The sequence below is a fragment of the Diabrotica virgifera genome, chromosome 5 (genome assembly GCF_917563875.1).
Source record: "Diabrotica virgifera virgifera chromosome 5, PGI_DIABVI_V3a".
NCBI classification, from domain to species: domain Eukaryota; kingdom Metazoa; phylum Arthropoda; class Insecta; order Coleoptera; family Chrysomelidae; genus Diabrotica; species Diabrotica virgifera.
The window spans coordinates 38,646,047-38,660,269 of NC_065447.1; the positions used below are offsets into that span (position 1 = coordinate 38,646,047).

The following is a 14,223-nucleotide window of genomic DNA, read 5'->3' on the forward strand; positions in this document are numbered from 1 at the left end:
TATCGCACTCCTAGATATCCTATTTTTACGAAATAAAAAAATATAAACAGTTCTATACACGAGAATTTCTTATTTAAACGACAAAAACAAAGTACGATTCAAACAAAAATTGTTGGAAACATAATTGGGCCGATAATTGAGAAAATCTTAAAATTATAGCAGAACAAGACTTCAAAATTGCAAAAACACGGTTGCAAATAAACAAACTTACATTCAATAATGAAAAAACTAAATACTTATCTACCTTTTGCAGTGCAGTATACAAAAATTGTCTGCCAACTTTTAATTATTTAAATATAAATAACAAAGGTTACCTATATATATGGATACATCGGAATCGTATTGTAGTGTTGTTTTCTGAATAGTTTGTTTTTTTGAATGTACCTAATATCTTTAGAAACAAAGAAAGTAGACGATTTTGTAGTTTAACATGTCTTTTGTGGATGCAAAGGTACAAAGGTGGATACATCGATATTATATTGTAGTCTTGTGTTTTATTTCACAACGTATTATGTTTTCCGTCTTTTGCGTTATTTTTTCGGATATTAGCACACTCATCACCGTATATTATAGTATAGCTTTCCGTGCGTGATAAGCTTTAGGTTCTTGACGTTCGGCAATATTTGTACTGCTTAGAGCCAATTTAAAATATTTACAGAGATAAAATTCCGCTTAAAGAAACATTGTCAAATTATGAAACATGAAGAGAATTAAATGTAAAATGTCTTCATACTTTTGCTCCAAAGATATATCAGAGAAGGTATACGTTTCCAAGACAATAACAATATTGACATTCGATTTCAACATAAAGTTTTTTTATCGATCACGAACATTTGTCACTCAAAGAGAATTGGAACTTTCAGAGTTTGTGACATTTCCGTGGAAGTTACAATGGCTGTGTTATTTTTCGATAACCCATATTAAAAAATATAATTTATTAGGAAATACCCCGACGAACCAATTTTATCTTGTATCAGCCCAAGCCAAAAACAATCAGTGAATGTCACACCTACCGTAGGAAATAGGTATATTTTATTATTGGTCTTTCAATGCCAAAATCAGGATAAACAAAAAGCTATTTATATTTATGGTTCCAATCAATATGATTTTCACCATTACTTTGCATTGTGCGATATATTTGCAACCTTTTGTAAATCAAAAATGATTCCATTATTATAAAGAATGCCAACAAAAGTCGGCCCTGCACGCAACTTTTTTTTCGGTGCAATATTTTATATTTATTGAAAGTCAACATAAATGCTTAATTTTATTCACGAATTTATATGTATTGTGTGACATGCCCACTGACTATTGGTACGCTGGTTGTTCAGGTTGCTTTCAAGGTCATTGGCGGCGTGCTCACGAACGATCAAAGGCGTGTCGCTTCTCTGTGGTCCTTGTTCTCTGGTGGTACTTAGAAATAACTATGGTGGTTCAAGTTTAGATCTTAGAATATAAAATAAACAGAAAGGAGTCTGTCATATATCAACAACGCCTTAAATTTCTAGCGCAACCGGCCGTCTTGAACGTCTGTGGATGACTCATAAGTTTTGTCAACGGGATCAGCTGTGTGCATAGGCGTACCATCTGGTAAAACTCCTGTATATGCAATCAATTAACTGAAGTTATTAGTATAATAAAACGTTATATAACTGACTTTTCAACAAAATATTATATTAATACGTATTTTCTCTTGATCTATAGCTGTTTGTTTAACATCAAAGATGTAATAAAATCGTTAAGAATTTCTTTTCTTCCCTCTTTCAAAGGTACGTCACTGGAGATAGAAAGCAAATCTTACAGCTGATCGCCATTTGCAACCTCCTTCCTGGCTCTAAGTCATTTCGCATTGTACTTCTTCCTGGTTTATTTTATATTCTAAGGTTTAGATCTATAGTCGTCCCTTATCCTTCACTCCTATCACTTGTCATTACAGAAGAGATCTTTGCTTCTCTCATGGAAACTTTAACTCAAGGAAACCCTCTTTTTTCTAGTCTTACAAAAGAACGGAGTTTATTGTTCGTATTGTTTTTTATTCTAAATAATATCTAAGGTCTTCAGGAAATTTAAATATTTTTGACCTACATATTGTAGACTAGCTTGAGCCGTCCCATGAAAATTTCGTTTCAGATATCGCATCGGTGGTTCAGTGGTAGAATGCTCGCCTGCCACGCGGGCGGCCCGGGTTCGATTCCCGGCCGATGCATTACTTTTTGAAACCTGTTTTGATACGATTTCCTAATTTTCGGAAAGACAGGCTTTAACCCGGTCTATATAGACATTTCAAATAACAAAAATTGCCGGAGAGCCAAATTTTGGTGGAGAGCTAGGGTATACCATAACAAATAAAGTTTAGGAAGTCCCCATCGATCTCATGTGTGCGTCAAAAGTTATTCGGGGTCAAAGGTCAAAATTTGCGATTATTTGGACTTTTTTCGAAATCGGTAAGTTTTATCAAAAAAAAAAACCTTAAACCAAAGTTGTAGATCTTAAAATTCTCTACAAAAATAGTCCTTACTATTTTTTTTCCTAAGAGTTGCCATTCCTGAGATATCGCGATTCAAAGAGTCACATTATACATTATATTCACACGTTTCCACGCCACCTGTGAGGTAGTGTACTCGGCGCGTTTTTTTTACCGTGGTTTCCCCTGTAGGCCTACTCCACTAACTGTTTTGACAATTTTAGGATAATTTAAGGAAACAATACCAGTCAAGTTCTAGATATTACCTTATTATTGATATTGCTATTAATTATTAGGTTAACTATTGTTTTGATTTCTTTAGATATTTTAATCAGATTCATATTCTTGAAAGTCTACTTTAACAGTCAAGTCTTCTTCGATTTCATCTTCTTCCTCTTGAAGAAATTGTTCAAATGTGACTGAGTCATTGGTCTCTCCATTAAAATCACAGGAGTCTTCCTCTGTTGTACTAAAGTGGACATTTGAGCAAGACTGACCTTGGCAGTTGGTACACACTAGAGAACACAGCAACCCGACTTTTTTACATCCACATTTGGCACTACAACCTTTTTTGCAATTGCAAAAAATAGTGTTAAGTAGTTTTTCTGGAGCAGGTGGGAGTAAGGTTTTAATCGGTTCCAGAGTATTATCTATTCATTTCCAACCCCAGTCTTCTGGATTCAGTTCATTGCCTAGCCATGTTTGAACTTGATAATATACTCGATACAAATGTTGAAAAGCAGATGCTGATGTTGGAGGAAGACATGATAGTTGTACTTGTTTCTTGTTTCGCGTATTTTTTACAAAAGTTAAGTATCGGTATTTATCAAGACAAATAATTTTTTTTGGAGCTCCATAAACCGCAAGAAGAAAGCTGAAAAAAAGCTGAAATGTTAACTGACAAATTAACAGCTGCGAATATTGAAGTGAAACAAGCTAAAAATGACGCAGATGTCCTTATAATTGAGACAGCAATTGAAAAATTTAAGGCAACAAACACAATTGTAGTTGGTGAAGGTGTTGATTTGTTGGTACTGATTACTGCAAGGACTCCAGTAGATAAAGTTATTTATTTTCTGAAACATGGAAGGGCTCAACAGCGAACAGAGATATATTCTTCGAATAGTTTATCGGCTTATCCCAAATGCCAAAAGTACATTTTATTTTTACATGCGATAACCGGCTGCGACACTACGTCCGCAATGCACAGAAGGGGCAAAACGTCAGTACTTAAATTATTCGAAAAAAAAGATTTGACTGACTGCTGTAAAGTTTTTACAGAACTTGATTCTACACCGCAAACAGTAATTACGGAAGGAATTCGCTTTCTTCTTGCTCCAAAAAAATGATTTGTCTTGATAAATACCGATACTTAACTTTTGTAAAAAATACGCGAAACAAGAAACAAGTACAACTATCATGTCTTCCTCCAACATCAGCATCTGCTTTTCAACATTTGTATCGAGTATATTATCAAGTTCAAACATGGCTAGGCAATGAACTGAATCCAGAAGACTGGGGTTGGAAATGAATAGATAATACTCTGGAACCGATTAAAACCTTACTCCCACCTGCTCCAGAAAAACTTCTTAACACTATTTTTTGCAATTGCAAAAAAGGTTGTAGTGCCAAATGTGGATGTAAAAAAGTCGGGTTTCTGTGTTCTCTAGTGCGTACCAACTGCCAAGGTCAGTCTTGCTCAAATGTCCAGTAGGGTGGAGCGAAAAATTCAATTTTCGAAATTTGAAGTGGGGTAGTGTGCAAAAGTTGTCTATCGGTATACAAAATAACGTGTTAAAAGCACAAATAAATTAAAAATATTTCCGAGGTTCCCCGAACGCTTCGAATTTTACAATAATAAGATATATTACATACACGGTATTTTTATGGTTTACAACATCAATTTGATTCTCCCCCGTCAAGTATATAGGACATGTGACGCCGCAGTCTGGAACTGCATCTCATATTAAACAAGCAATCGTAAAGTTCTTAGAGACAAAGGTGGACTTTTCCCATTTAAATGCTATCGGATGTGACGGAACAGTTGTGAATACTGGAAATAAAAATGGTGCCATAAGAATGATGGAACTATGTCTTAAACGCCCCGTGCAGTGGTTGATCTGCCTTTTTCACGCAAATGAATTACTCCTAAGGCACTTACTTCAAAAGTTAGATGGACCTTCAACAGGACCTAGCGGATATTCTGGTACCATTGGAAAAGCTTTAGAAAGCTGTTAAAATTTGCCAGTTGTGTCATTTAATCCAATACAGAGTGGAAACTTTCCAGTGCTTGTTCCTGATGATCTAAGTACCGATGATCAAAAATATTTGTGGGATATATGTCAAACTGTTACTTCTGGCATTTGCACGGAGAGCCTAGCCAATCGAAACCCGGGCAAATTATCCCATTCCCGTTGGCTAACAGCTGCAAATATGATACTTAGACTTTATATATCCACAAATGAAGTCTCAAGTAATCTTCAAATTCTAAGCGAATACGTACTAAAGGTGTACGCACCTTTATGGTTCCATATTAACCTAAAGCCGTTATGTAAGGACGGTCCTCGTCATCTGTTGAATATGATTAGATGATCCAGAAATTTTGACAAGAAACTTTTGGAAATTATTGATCCCGTCATTCAGAGAAATGGTTTCTATGCTCATCCAGAAAATCTGTTACTTGCGATGGTAACAGATGAAACCAAGTCCATAAGGGAGCTAGGTTATCGTCGTCTCTTGAAAATTCGTCAGCAAAATCAGAATAATCATTATATAAGATTTTTTACTATTCCAAAAATTAATTTTAATGCCACAGACTTTGTGGAACTCATCGATTGGCAGTCTTGCAGGCTGACGGAACCTCCATTACTAGCTAATATTTCTAACAAAGACATTTTAGCTATGATAGAAGTGCCAGATCAAATGGAAATTGTTAAATATCCATGTAATACTCAAGCAGTTGAACGATGTGTCAGACTGGTTACCGAAGCTTCTATGGCGGTCAGTGGGGAGGACAACAGGGATGGATTTATCAAATCAAGATTAGACTCACGACAACAGATGCCGCATTTTAACACAAAACATTGTGTACTCACTAGACACTACATAATACCATATTTACATTATGAGTTAGGTGGTGAAAAGAATTTTTGGGGGTGGAGGGCGGTGGCGGAGGGGGTGGTGGTGGAACTCGTTTAGCAGCCACCTCCTCGTGGTGAGTTCTGGGTTGCATTTTAATGCTAAAATATAAAATACAAATGAAGAGCTGCTATTAATGTATACAACGTTATAGGCAAATTTCAAGTCCCGGGGGGAACCTCCAAATTACAACACAGGGGGTTGATTTTTTTTCCCTATAATATACTACCTAATAGACAACTTTTCGGTACTAGCCCATTTCAAAAAAAGAAAAATGAAAAATATCGGTCAACTTCGCTCCACCCTAATGTCCAGTTTAGTACAACAGAGGAAGACTCCTGTGATTTTAATGGAGAGACCAATGACTCAGTCACATTTGAACAATTTTTGAACATCCAGCAAGAGGAAGAGGAAGAAGATGAAATCGAAGAAGACTTGACTGTTAAAGTAGACTTTCAAGAATATGAATCTGATTAAAATATCTAAATAAATCAAAACAATAGTTAACCTAATAATTAATAGCAATATCAATAATCAATATCAATAATAAGGTAATATCTAGAACTTGACCGGTATTGTTTCCTTAAATTATCCTAAAATTGTCAAAACAGTTAGTGGAGTAGGCCTACAGGGGAAACCACGGTAAAAAAACGCGCCGAGTACACTACCTCACAGGTGCAGGTGGTGTGGAAACGTATGCATATCCTGTATAATGTGACTATTTGAATCGCGATATCTCAGGAATGGCAACTATTAGGAAAAAAATAATAAGGACTATTTTTGAAGAGAATTTTAAGATCTACAACTTTGGTTTAAGGTTTTTTTGATAAAACTTACCGTTTTCGAAAAAAATCCAAAAAATCTCAAATTTTAACCTTTGACCCCGAATAACTTTTGACGCACACATGGGATCGATGGGCACTTTTTAAACTTTATTTGTTATGGTATACCCTAGCTCTCCACCAAAATTTGGCTCTCCGGCAATTTTTGTTATTTGCCAAGCATTTTGATGTCTTAAGTTGACCGGATTACTTCACTCTCTTCCAACATCTAAAAACAGTCCAATTGCCGCGCATTTTAGTCCAATCTCGAATGTTTCCCTACTATGCTTTTCGCCCGCACTCCAATAAGGAATTCACTACAATACCAAAAATAAATAAAAGAAAAGAAAGATAACACTATTAGTTAAAACATGGAACCAACAAAAAGAGAACACAAAAAATTCAGAGATCACCAAATAAATTCAAAAGGTATCAATATCAATATAGTGATAATAACAAAAAACAGAAGGGAAACGTGGACTAATATCCATTGTTGTAGTGTAGTTGGAAAGTAAACTAGAGCAAAATACTCGAATTTGTATCAAAATAAGAAACTTAGTGCAACCTAGTTTTAACGAAGATAGTGGTACAGTCACGTGGCTTTAGGGGCAGGGTCGGCAAGGTTTTGTCTCCTCAGATAGGTACGCCATCTAATTAACAGGCTTCAATTTCATAGGAGATTTTTGGTTTTTGTTTTTTTATTTTTTTTATTTTTTTTTGTTTTTTTTTTGTTTTTTCCTATAAATTTAGAACCTAAACCTGTTTATAAATTAAGTCTATTTAGTCTATGTTGTTTCGAAGTAGCAAAATGGGTTATAACGTCATTGTAAAATTTATTATTGCTTTGAAGAGATTTTAAAAGTTTTTTTCTATTGACATTTGAAATTTGAGACAAGTTTAACATTCTCTCTTGTTTCATGGTGTTTCGACAATACGTTTTGACTCTTTTGAGACAAGAGAAATCCCGTTCATTTGAGGCAGAATTTGCCCACATTTGAGCACAATAGTTTATTAATTTCGGGAACAGTTTGTTGTACCTAATGAATCGCAGTATATACAATTATACATATTTTGAAACTTATCCCACCTTCCGAGAATATTTGGATCAGCATATAAACCTGTTAATCTATTTTCTTATTTTATTTGATTAAAGAATGATCGATAATTTTTAATGAACTTGTCTAATAGATATTTTGAAAATTCTTTGGCGTAACTTTTAAATTTTCAATCGTCAAAGAGGTCAATGACTTATAACAGTGAGTAAATAATAGTTTTGCCTGGTGCAATAGTTTTAACTTTTGCCTGGAGACCATACAATTCACCAATACCAATACCAATTTATTTTTGATATCAAAAAATTTTAATATGTCCTTTAAAACACCAAAAATATATTCTGTCTTATAGCTTCTACTCACGTCTGAAAACCTAAAAACCTCTCATAAATATTAGACGTAACGCGTATCGAAGAACAATCAATTATTGATACTTGTGAATGACATGTTACCTCTATCTCCTACTTCTACCGAAAAGCATCAGAATGTAACTACTAATTGATTCTTTCATTCTGTGCTGTTTTAGGTACGCCGCTAAATGTCTTCGAGTCAGAAAGTAAATTAGAAAATTTGTTAAACAATTTTATTTGTTCTCTATAATTAACTTGATGTAACGAATCCTCTGATTCATCCTGTCACCTAAATGGTAATTCCTAACAACTTAAAAAAATTACAATATCATTAATATCAATTATTAAACGACGTAAAACTACCTACTTACCTATTTCATAATTTTATCTCGGGCGCGATATCAAGGTACGTGGCTCGGTACGTATATACTTGCCATTCAAATAGATACGGTAAATGTATAATTGGTTGCCTATCGGCTAATATTCCATAGCTTCTTAATACAAGCAAATCTTCAATCTGGGGACGGCTTGCCGAAAACACACAATCGCAATCGGATGCATGGCTATGGGATAATTTTTGAAAAGTCTCTTACGCACAGCGGCCCCTTATCACTTAACGTATGGGATCGATCCAATTCTTTTAAAAACAATAAATAAAATTTAGTCTGTATTATCTCACAGATATTTTTTTTATTTCACAGAAACGAATATCATCAACTCTGATTAAATTAAATATTTAAAAAAATCTATAATGTGTCCATAAATGCTGCCGACCCTGACCAGCCGCCACTCTGGTAAAGAATTGTACATATAAAAAAAAGTTTCAAAAATTATTGCATCGGCCGGGAATCGAACCCGGGCCGCCCGCGTGGCAGGCGAGCATTATACCACTGAACCACCGATGCTATGTAAAAAATGACATCTTGATGGGACGGCTCCAGCCAGGATGTAGACCAATTTATAACTAAAGTGAAAAGTTTAAGTTTCTCATGAATATGAGATATTAGACCAAATGACAACGACGAAAGAAAAAAGGGTAGAGTTATTAGTGAAGTAGTAAAGAATCGTATCAAAAAAAGGTCCAAAAACTTATTGCATCGGCCGGGAATCGAACCCGGGCCGCCCGCGTGGCAGGCGAGCATTCTACCACTGAACCACCGATGCTATGTAAAAAATGATATCTTGATGGGACGGCTCCAGCCAGGATGTAGACCAATTTATAACTAAAGTGAAAAGTATAAGCTTCTCATGGATATGAGATATTAGACCAAATGACAACGACGTAAGAAAAAAGGGTAGAGGTATTTGTAAAATGAAGAATTATATCAAACAAAGTTCCCTTAGAGTAGGTAGAATTTTACACTTCCCAGGAGTGGCCGCAACGAGAACAAAACTGAAAACAAGTGAGAACCAAACACGAGTGCCAGTGGTGTAACGAATAAGCCAGAAGAAACTATATAAAACTACATAATTAAATAATATTGCTCGTAGTTTTAGTTCAATTTTCTATTTTTATTAATTTTACAAAACATTATGCATGATGTACATTTAAAGATCAATTTAAAGATTTTTTAAAGTAAGATTTAAACAAAAAACACTATTTTAGTTTGTTAAACTTTTATACCTACTCAAAATACACCAGAATTAGGAATTAGGTGATGTGACAAAAGCAAACAACTTTTTAAATTACAAAATACAGTCTTTTAATCTGTCGAACTTTTATCGGTCTGACTAGGTACACGCTAACGTGTACGCAAATCAAATGTTAGGTACACGCGAGTTAAATTTCATCAAGTCAGTGACGTCATTGTTTAGCGTGCGCAGTGACTGTATATTTGGTACACGCTATTTTGATATGCTTACGCCCGATTTCCTAATAAAGTTAAAGGATACTTTAACTTAAAGGAAGCTTTAACTAATAGGGATTTTCATCGATTGTCATTTGTTTCAAGCTTCCGTCATGTGTCGTCTAATATTAATATATCTACGTCATACGTTATTGGTATGTATAGTATATACCAATGATACAAACTAAAGACGTATGACGTAGATATATTAATATTAGGCGACACATGACAGAAGCTCGATACAAATGAGTGCGAATGAAAATATGAAAAGCCCTATTGATTATGTTGTATTGATTAAAGCCTCCTTTAACTTTTATTATGAAATCGGGCTAAGTGTTTGTTTGATAGAAAAATATTTGTTATTAAGGGAAGGGAAGCAGAACTATTCAGATGTTTCAAACTTAATTGTCATAAATCAATGTACATATATAAAAGTATACATATATTCAGGTTAGCAAAATAAATCTGTGTTTAGTTGACATGACATGTACAAAAGATTGTTAAAATAATGTTTATACGTAAGTTAATTATTATTGTGAAAGCTTTAGGTCTTCCTTTTATTTTAATTTTGGGCGGTAATACTATTTCACTTATAAGTAAAAAAATAGATATTAATTTATAGTCTCTTATCTTTTTCATACTGTTGTTAAATGTTGTAATGTAATGTTGTAATGTTGTAAATGTAAAAAATGTTGTTAAACTCAAAAGAACTAAATAATTGTCCACACTCCATAGTTAATTTAAAAACAAACACTAAACAAATAAAAAATAAGAAAACTCGTTACTAATCAATATTAAAGTGTAAACACAACGCGATTAGACAAATTTTAACAATCTGACACTCGCGGTAACCGCAGCATACAAGCGGCTCAAGTTAGCGTACAGTTTAGCTTTGCACAGTATGAAAAAAACCAGTAACAGTGCACGCTAAATAGTGACGTCACTGACTTGATGACGTTTCGTAACATTTTAATTTCGTACCTAACTTTTTATCTGCGTACACGTTAGCGTGTACCTAGACACAGCGAACTTTTATACCTACTCAAAATAAACCAGGATTAGGGGATGTGTGAAAAGCAAACAACTTTTTGAATTATTGATTTATGATAGGTAGATATCTTTATTTCAAATAGGTATCCTAGTACAGTGGAACCCCGATAAGTCGGCCCCCGATAACCCGGAACTCCGGCTAACCCGGACCGATTTTTATCAGACAAACATTTCAACAATAAAAATGTATTGCTGTTACAAAATCTCGTGAACCTAATTCATTCATTTGGTGACGTCAATATACGAACGAAACGATTGATGAATCCGACATTACTGAAAATATCAGGGTGCAGATGGGACCCTGTCGCGCAATTCGCAGCAAATAAAATAGTCGTATGCTTTTGGCTTCATTTTATTTCGGTTATACATACGCATTTTCAAGGTTCACGAGGTTTTGTACCAACTCTATGTAATATAATATTTGAGAGATAATGGAACCGGATTGAACTACATATAGCATAGTAAAAATGACTCATGGTACACCACATTCATTGTCGAAAACAACAGGAACCTGTGTTATCCTTTATTTTTTTGAAACTGTCTGTGTTAGCATTGTTTAGAAAAGACTATTAAAATTCTTTTTTTAACAATGGTCTTAGTCATCACTGTTATTAAATAACATAACATCAGAGACGGTATTGTGTGTAGTAATGTCGTATTATTGTTCGCTTCCGTTTTGTAATCGTTCGTAAATTTATTCAGATTTTGTGTTTGCGTGTCTTTTGTCTATAAGGGCAACAAAACGTAAAAATGTTGTAGTGACAATGGAAAAGAAACTAGAAGCATTAAGTAGAATTGATAAAGGTGAATCTTGCAGCATTATATTATGGTGTCGGTACATCTACAGTATCGGATTGGAAGAAAAATAGAACTAAAATCGAAGAATTTTTTTTTCAAAATGATAACAAAAGACAGTTTAATCGGTGCAAAGCTAATAAAGCTAAGAATGAGACTTTTGACGACGCTTTGTATGTGTGGTTTTGTGTGGAATGCGAACGTGGTTTACCAGTGTCTGTGTGACAATTATAACGGAGTTTATCTGTAAGCATACCATATTTTATTAATTTTTACCATTTTCTCCGGCTAACCCGGATTTTCGATAACCCGGATCGGCCGCGGTCCCAATTAATCCGAGTTAACGGTGTTCCACTGTATTAGGTTACATAATATAACTAAAAATAAAAAATAAACAAAAAATATTGTGCATGTTCTCTGCCCATTTAAATATTACTTTATATTTTTAAGGAAAACCTTAAATTTATCTTTAAAACTTTTAACTGTCATGCGGTCTATTAATTCATTAGGCAATTCATTGAATTCTTTGAAACGTCTAAATATTAATAAGTTCGTTGATTTGCTAGAATTCATTTTTTGCCCCCCTTAAAAATCAAACTGCCCCCTGTGGGGCGTGGGCCCCACGTTGGGAAACACTGATATAACCGGATGACGTCACGACGCGTTTTGGGCTGGCTGGTATAATTTGAATTTTTAATCGTATTTAGGGACCCAATGAAAGACAAAAAAAATAATTATCTTTGATACATGTTTTAAATTATGTTCTTGTTGTGATTTATAACATTTTTTTCGAATTTAATATTTTATACAAGTTCCCCTATAATGATTTCATATTAATAATTATTAGTACTTCAATAATTATTAAACAATATTGACTACATAGTTCATCGGGGCTAGAGCCGCCCCATCAGGATGATATCCAAGATTCATCGCATCGGTGGTTCAGTGGTAGAATGCTCGCCTGCCACGCGGGCGGCCCGGGTTCGATTCCCGGCCGATGCATCTTTTTTTATTTTTTTACGATTGTTAAAATTATGAAAAAATTTAAGAATTATTTTCAATGAATAAGTTTTACATCAGAAGTAGTAGTAGTAGTGTGATGTTGGTACTAGAGTTGGACATTAAGTAGATGTGATGAAAGAGCTTCTTCAATTCACTTTTTCATAGACAATAGACAATAGACAGACATTGATAATCTATCTTAATTATTAAACCTATTATGAAATTTTATGATATGATATACATATTATAAAACACAGAATGACAATTCCAAAAATACCTAATATACATAATTAATAAAATATCTCAAATTAGTTTTGTCTTATAAACAGAAGCAAAAACATTGAAAGAGTTTAAACAAAATAGAAATGATAATAAGAAGCGACAATATTGATAAGAAAAAAAAAACAAAAAAGCGTTGCATCGGCCGGGAATCGAACCCGGGCCGCCCGCGTGGCAGGCGAGCATTCTACCACTGAACCACCGATGCTTGAAGAAAGTTTTTGATAATAGTCATTTTTCGGTAAAATTGACCATCCTCAGGATGATCAGCAAACGCTTTGTAATAATCCATTTGGATAATTAAAAAAAAATTCATAAATTTAAGTTCTAACATACAATAGAAGACATCACTTCATTATTTTGTTGTTTTAACGATGGTATTCTTCCAACTAGGGTTTTCCCTTTTAAATTTTAAATATTTTGAACATATCAGAGAACAACGATCACAACGATATTATATTTATGTATGAAATACAATTAGATTTCAATGCAGTGCGTCTAGTTCCAGCTTTTGTTAATTAACACAACAACTAATAAAAGTTATTCTTTTCTCATAATTCATTTCTAATATATCTTCTCTCTCAGATTAGTTTCTTTTCCAATAGTTCTATTCTGTTTCGGTTGAAATTCCTCCATTCCGCGTAACTCAGATATTTCCTATTTTATATTCAGGGGCGTAACAGAGGCCCCGCAGGATGAAGCTTGCGGGGGGCCCATCTTGTCGTCTGATATTATGTAAAAATCTGTTATTGTTAGGTATATTATTTTTTGTGTTTAAATTTAAAAACGTAAATTTCTAAATAGGCGTATTCGGCAAGTGAAACATCTCATAACTAGAAACTTAATCCTTTCCGGTCTCCCGAGCTTTTAGGGTGACGACAATAAACTATAATGCTTTGTATGTGACTATTGAAGATTTTTGAGAACTGCAATTTGCCGAATGTTAGAACAATATTTCTAAATCTAGAAATGGGTTTTCTCTTTAATCTTTACCTACGTTTAGTATTTCGATACAATTATCCAGAGGCGTAACAGAGGCCCCCGCAGCATGAAGCTTACGGCGGGGCCCCAATATGTCAGGGGTCCCATATTGTCGTCTAATATATGTAAAAATGTGTTGTTATATTATTCGCATACATACGTTTTTTAAGCAGTGCAGTATTGAAAATGAAGTTGCCCATCTGAATTAATAAAATTGTAGATATTATATTCGCTGATAGTCGTGCACGAAGAAAGTTGTTCATCTCATAGAATAATACTATGTACTAATGTAATCATTTAGTAATTTTTGTTCTATACCAATAAAGATGAAAAATGTAAGTCGTCATAAACAATGCATGAATACGCCAATAGCTCAATACATGACAGTTTCGGAGTGAAATTATCAGCGTCACGACGGATGTATTTGCTTGACGATTTGGATTT

General features: G+C 34.2%; 5 non-coding genes across 5 annotated transcripts; 2 read left to right on the plus strand and 3 right to left on the minus strand.

The window, feature by feature from the left end:
* The first annotated feature begins 2,135 nt into the window (after positions 1-2,135).
* On the plus strand, positions 2,136-2,206 carry Trnag-gcc (transfer RNA glycine (anticodon GCC)). Its single transcript has one exon. It is a non-coding gene; the product is annotated as a tRNA-Gly (tRNA).
* A 6,453-nt stretch (positions 2,207-8,659) lies between these two features.
* Trnag-gcc (transfer RNA glycine (anticodon GCC)) lies at positions 8,660-8,730 on the minus strand. Its single transcript has one exon. It is a non-coding gene; the product is annotated as a tRNA-Gly (tRNA).
* Positions 8,731-8,918: 188 nt separating this feature from the next.
* Trnag-gcc (transfer RNA glycine (anticodon GCC)) lies at positions 8,919-8,989 on the minus strand. The gene has a single exon. It is a non-coding gene; the product is annotated as a tRNA-Gly (tRNA).
* A 3,459-nt stretch (positions 8,990-12,448) lies between these two features.
* Trnag-gcc (transfer RNA glycine (anticodon GCC)) lies at positions 12,449-12,519 on the plus strand. Its single transcript has one exon. It is a non-coding gene; the product is annotated as a tRNA-Gly (tRNA).
* Positions 12,520-12,935: 416 nt separating this feature from the next.
* On the minus strand, positions 12,936-13,006 carry Trnag-gcc (transfer RNA glycine (anticodon GCC)). Its single transcript has one exon. It is a non-coding gene; the product is annotated as a tRNA-Gly (tRNA).
* Positions 13,007-14,223: the final 1,217 nt, after the last annotated feature.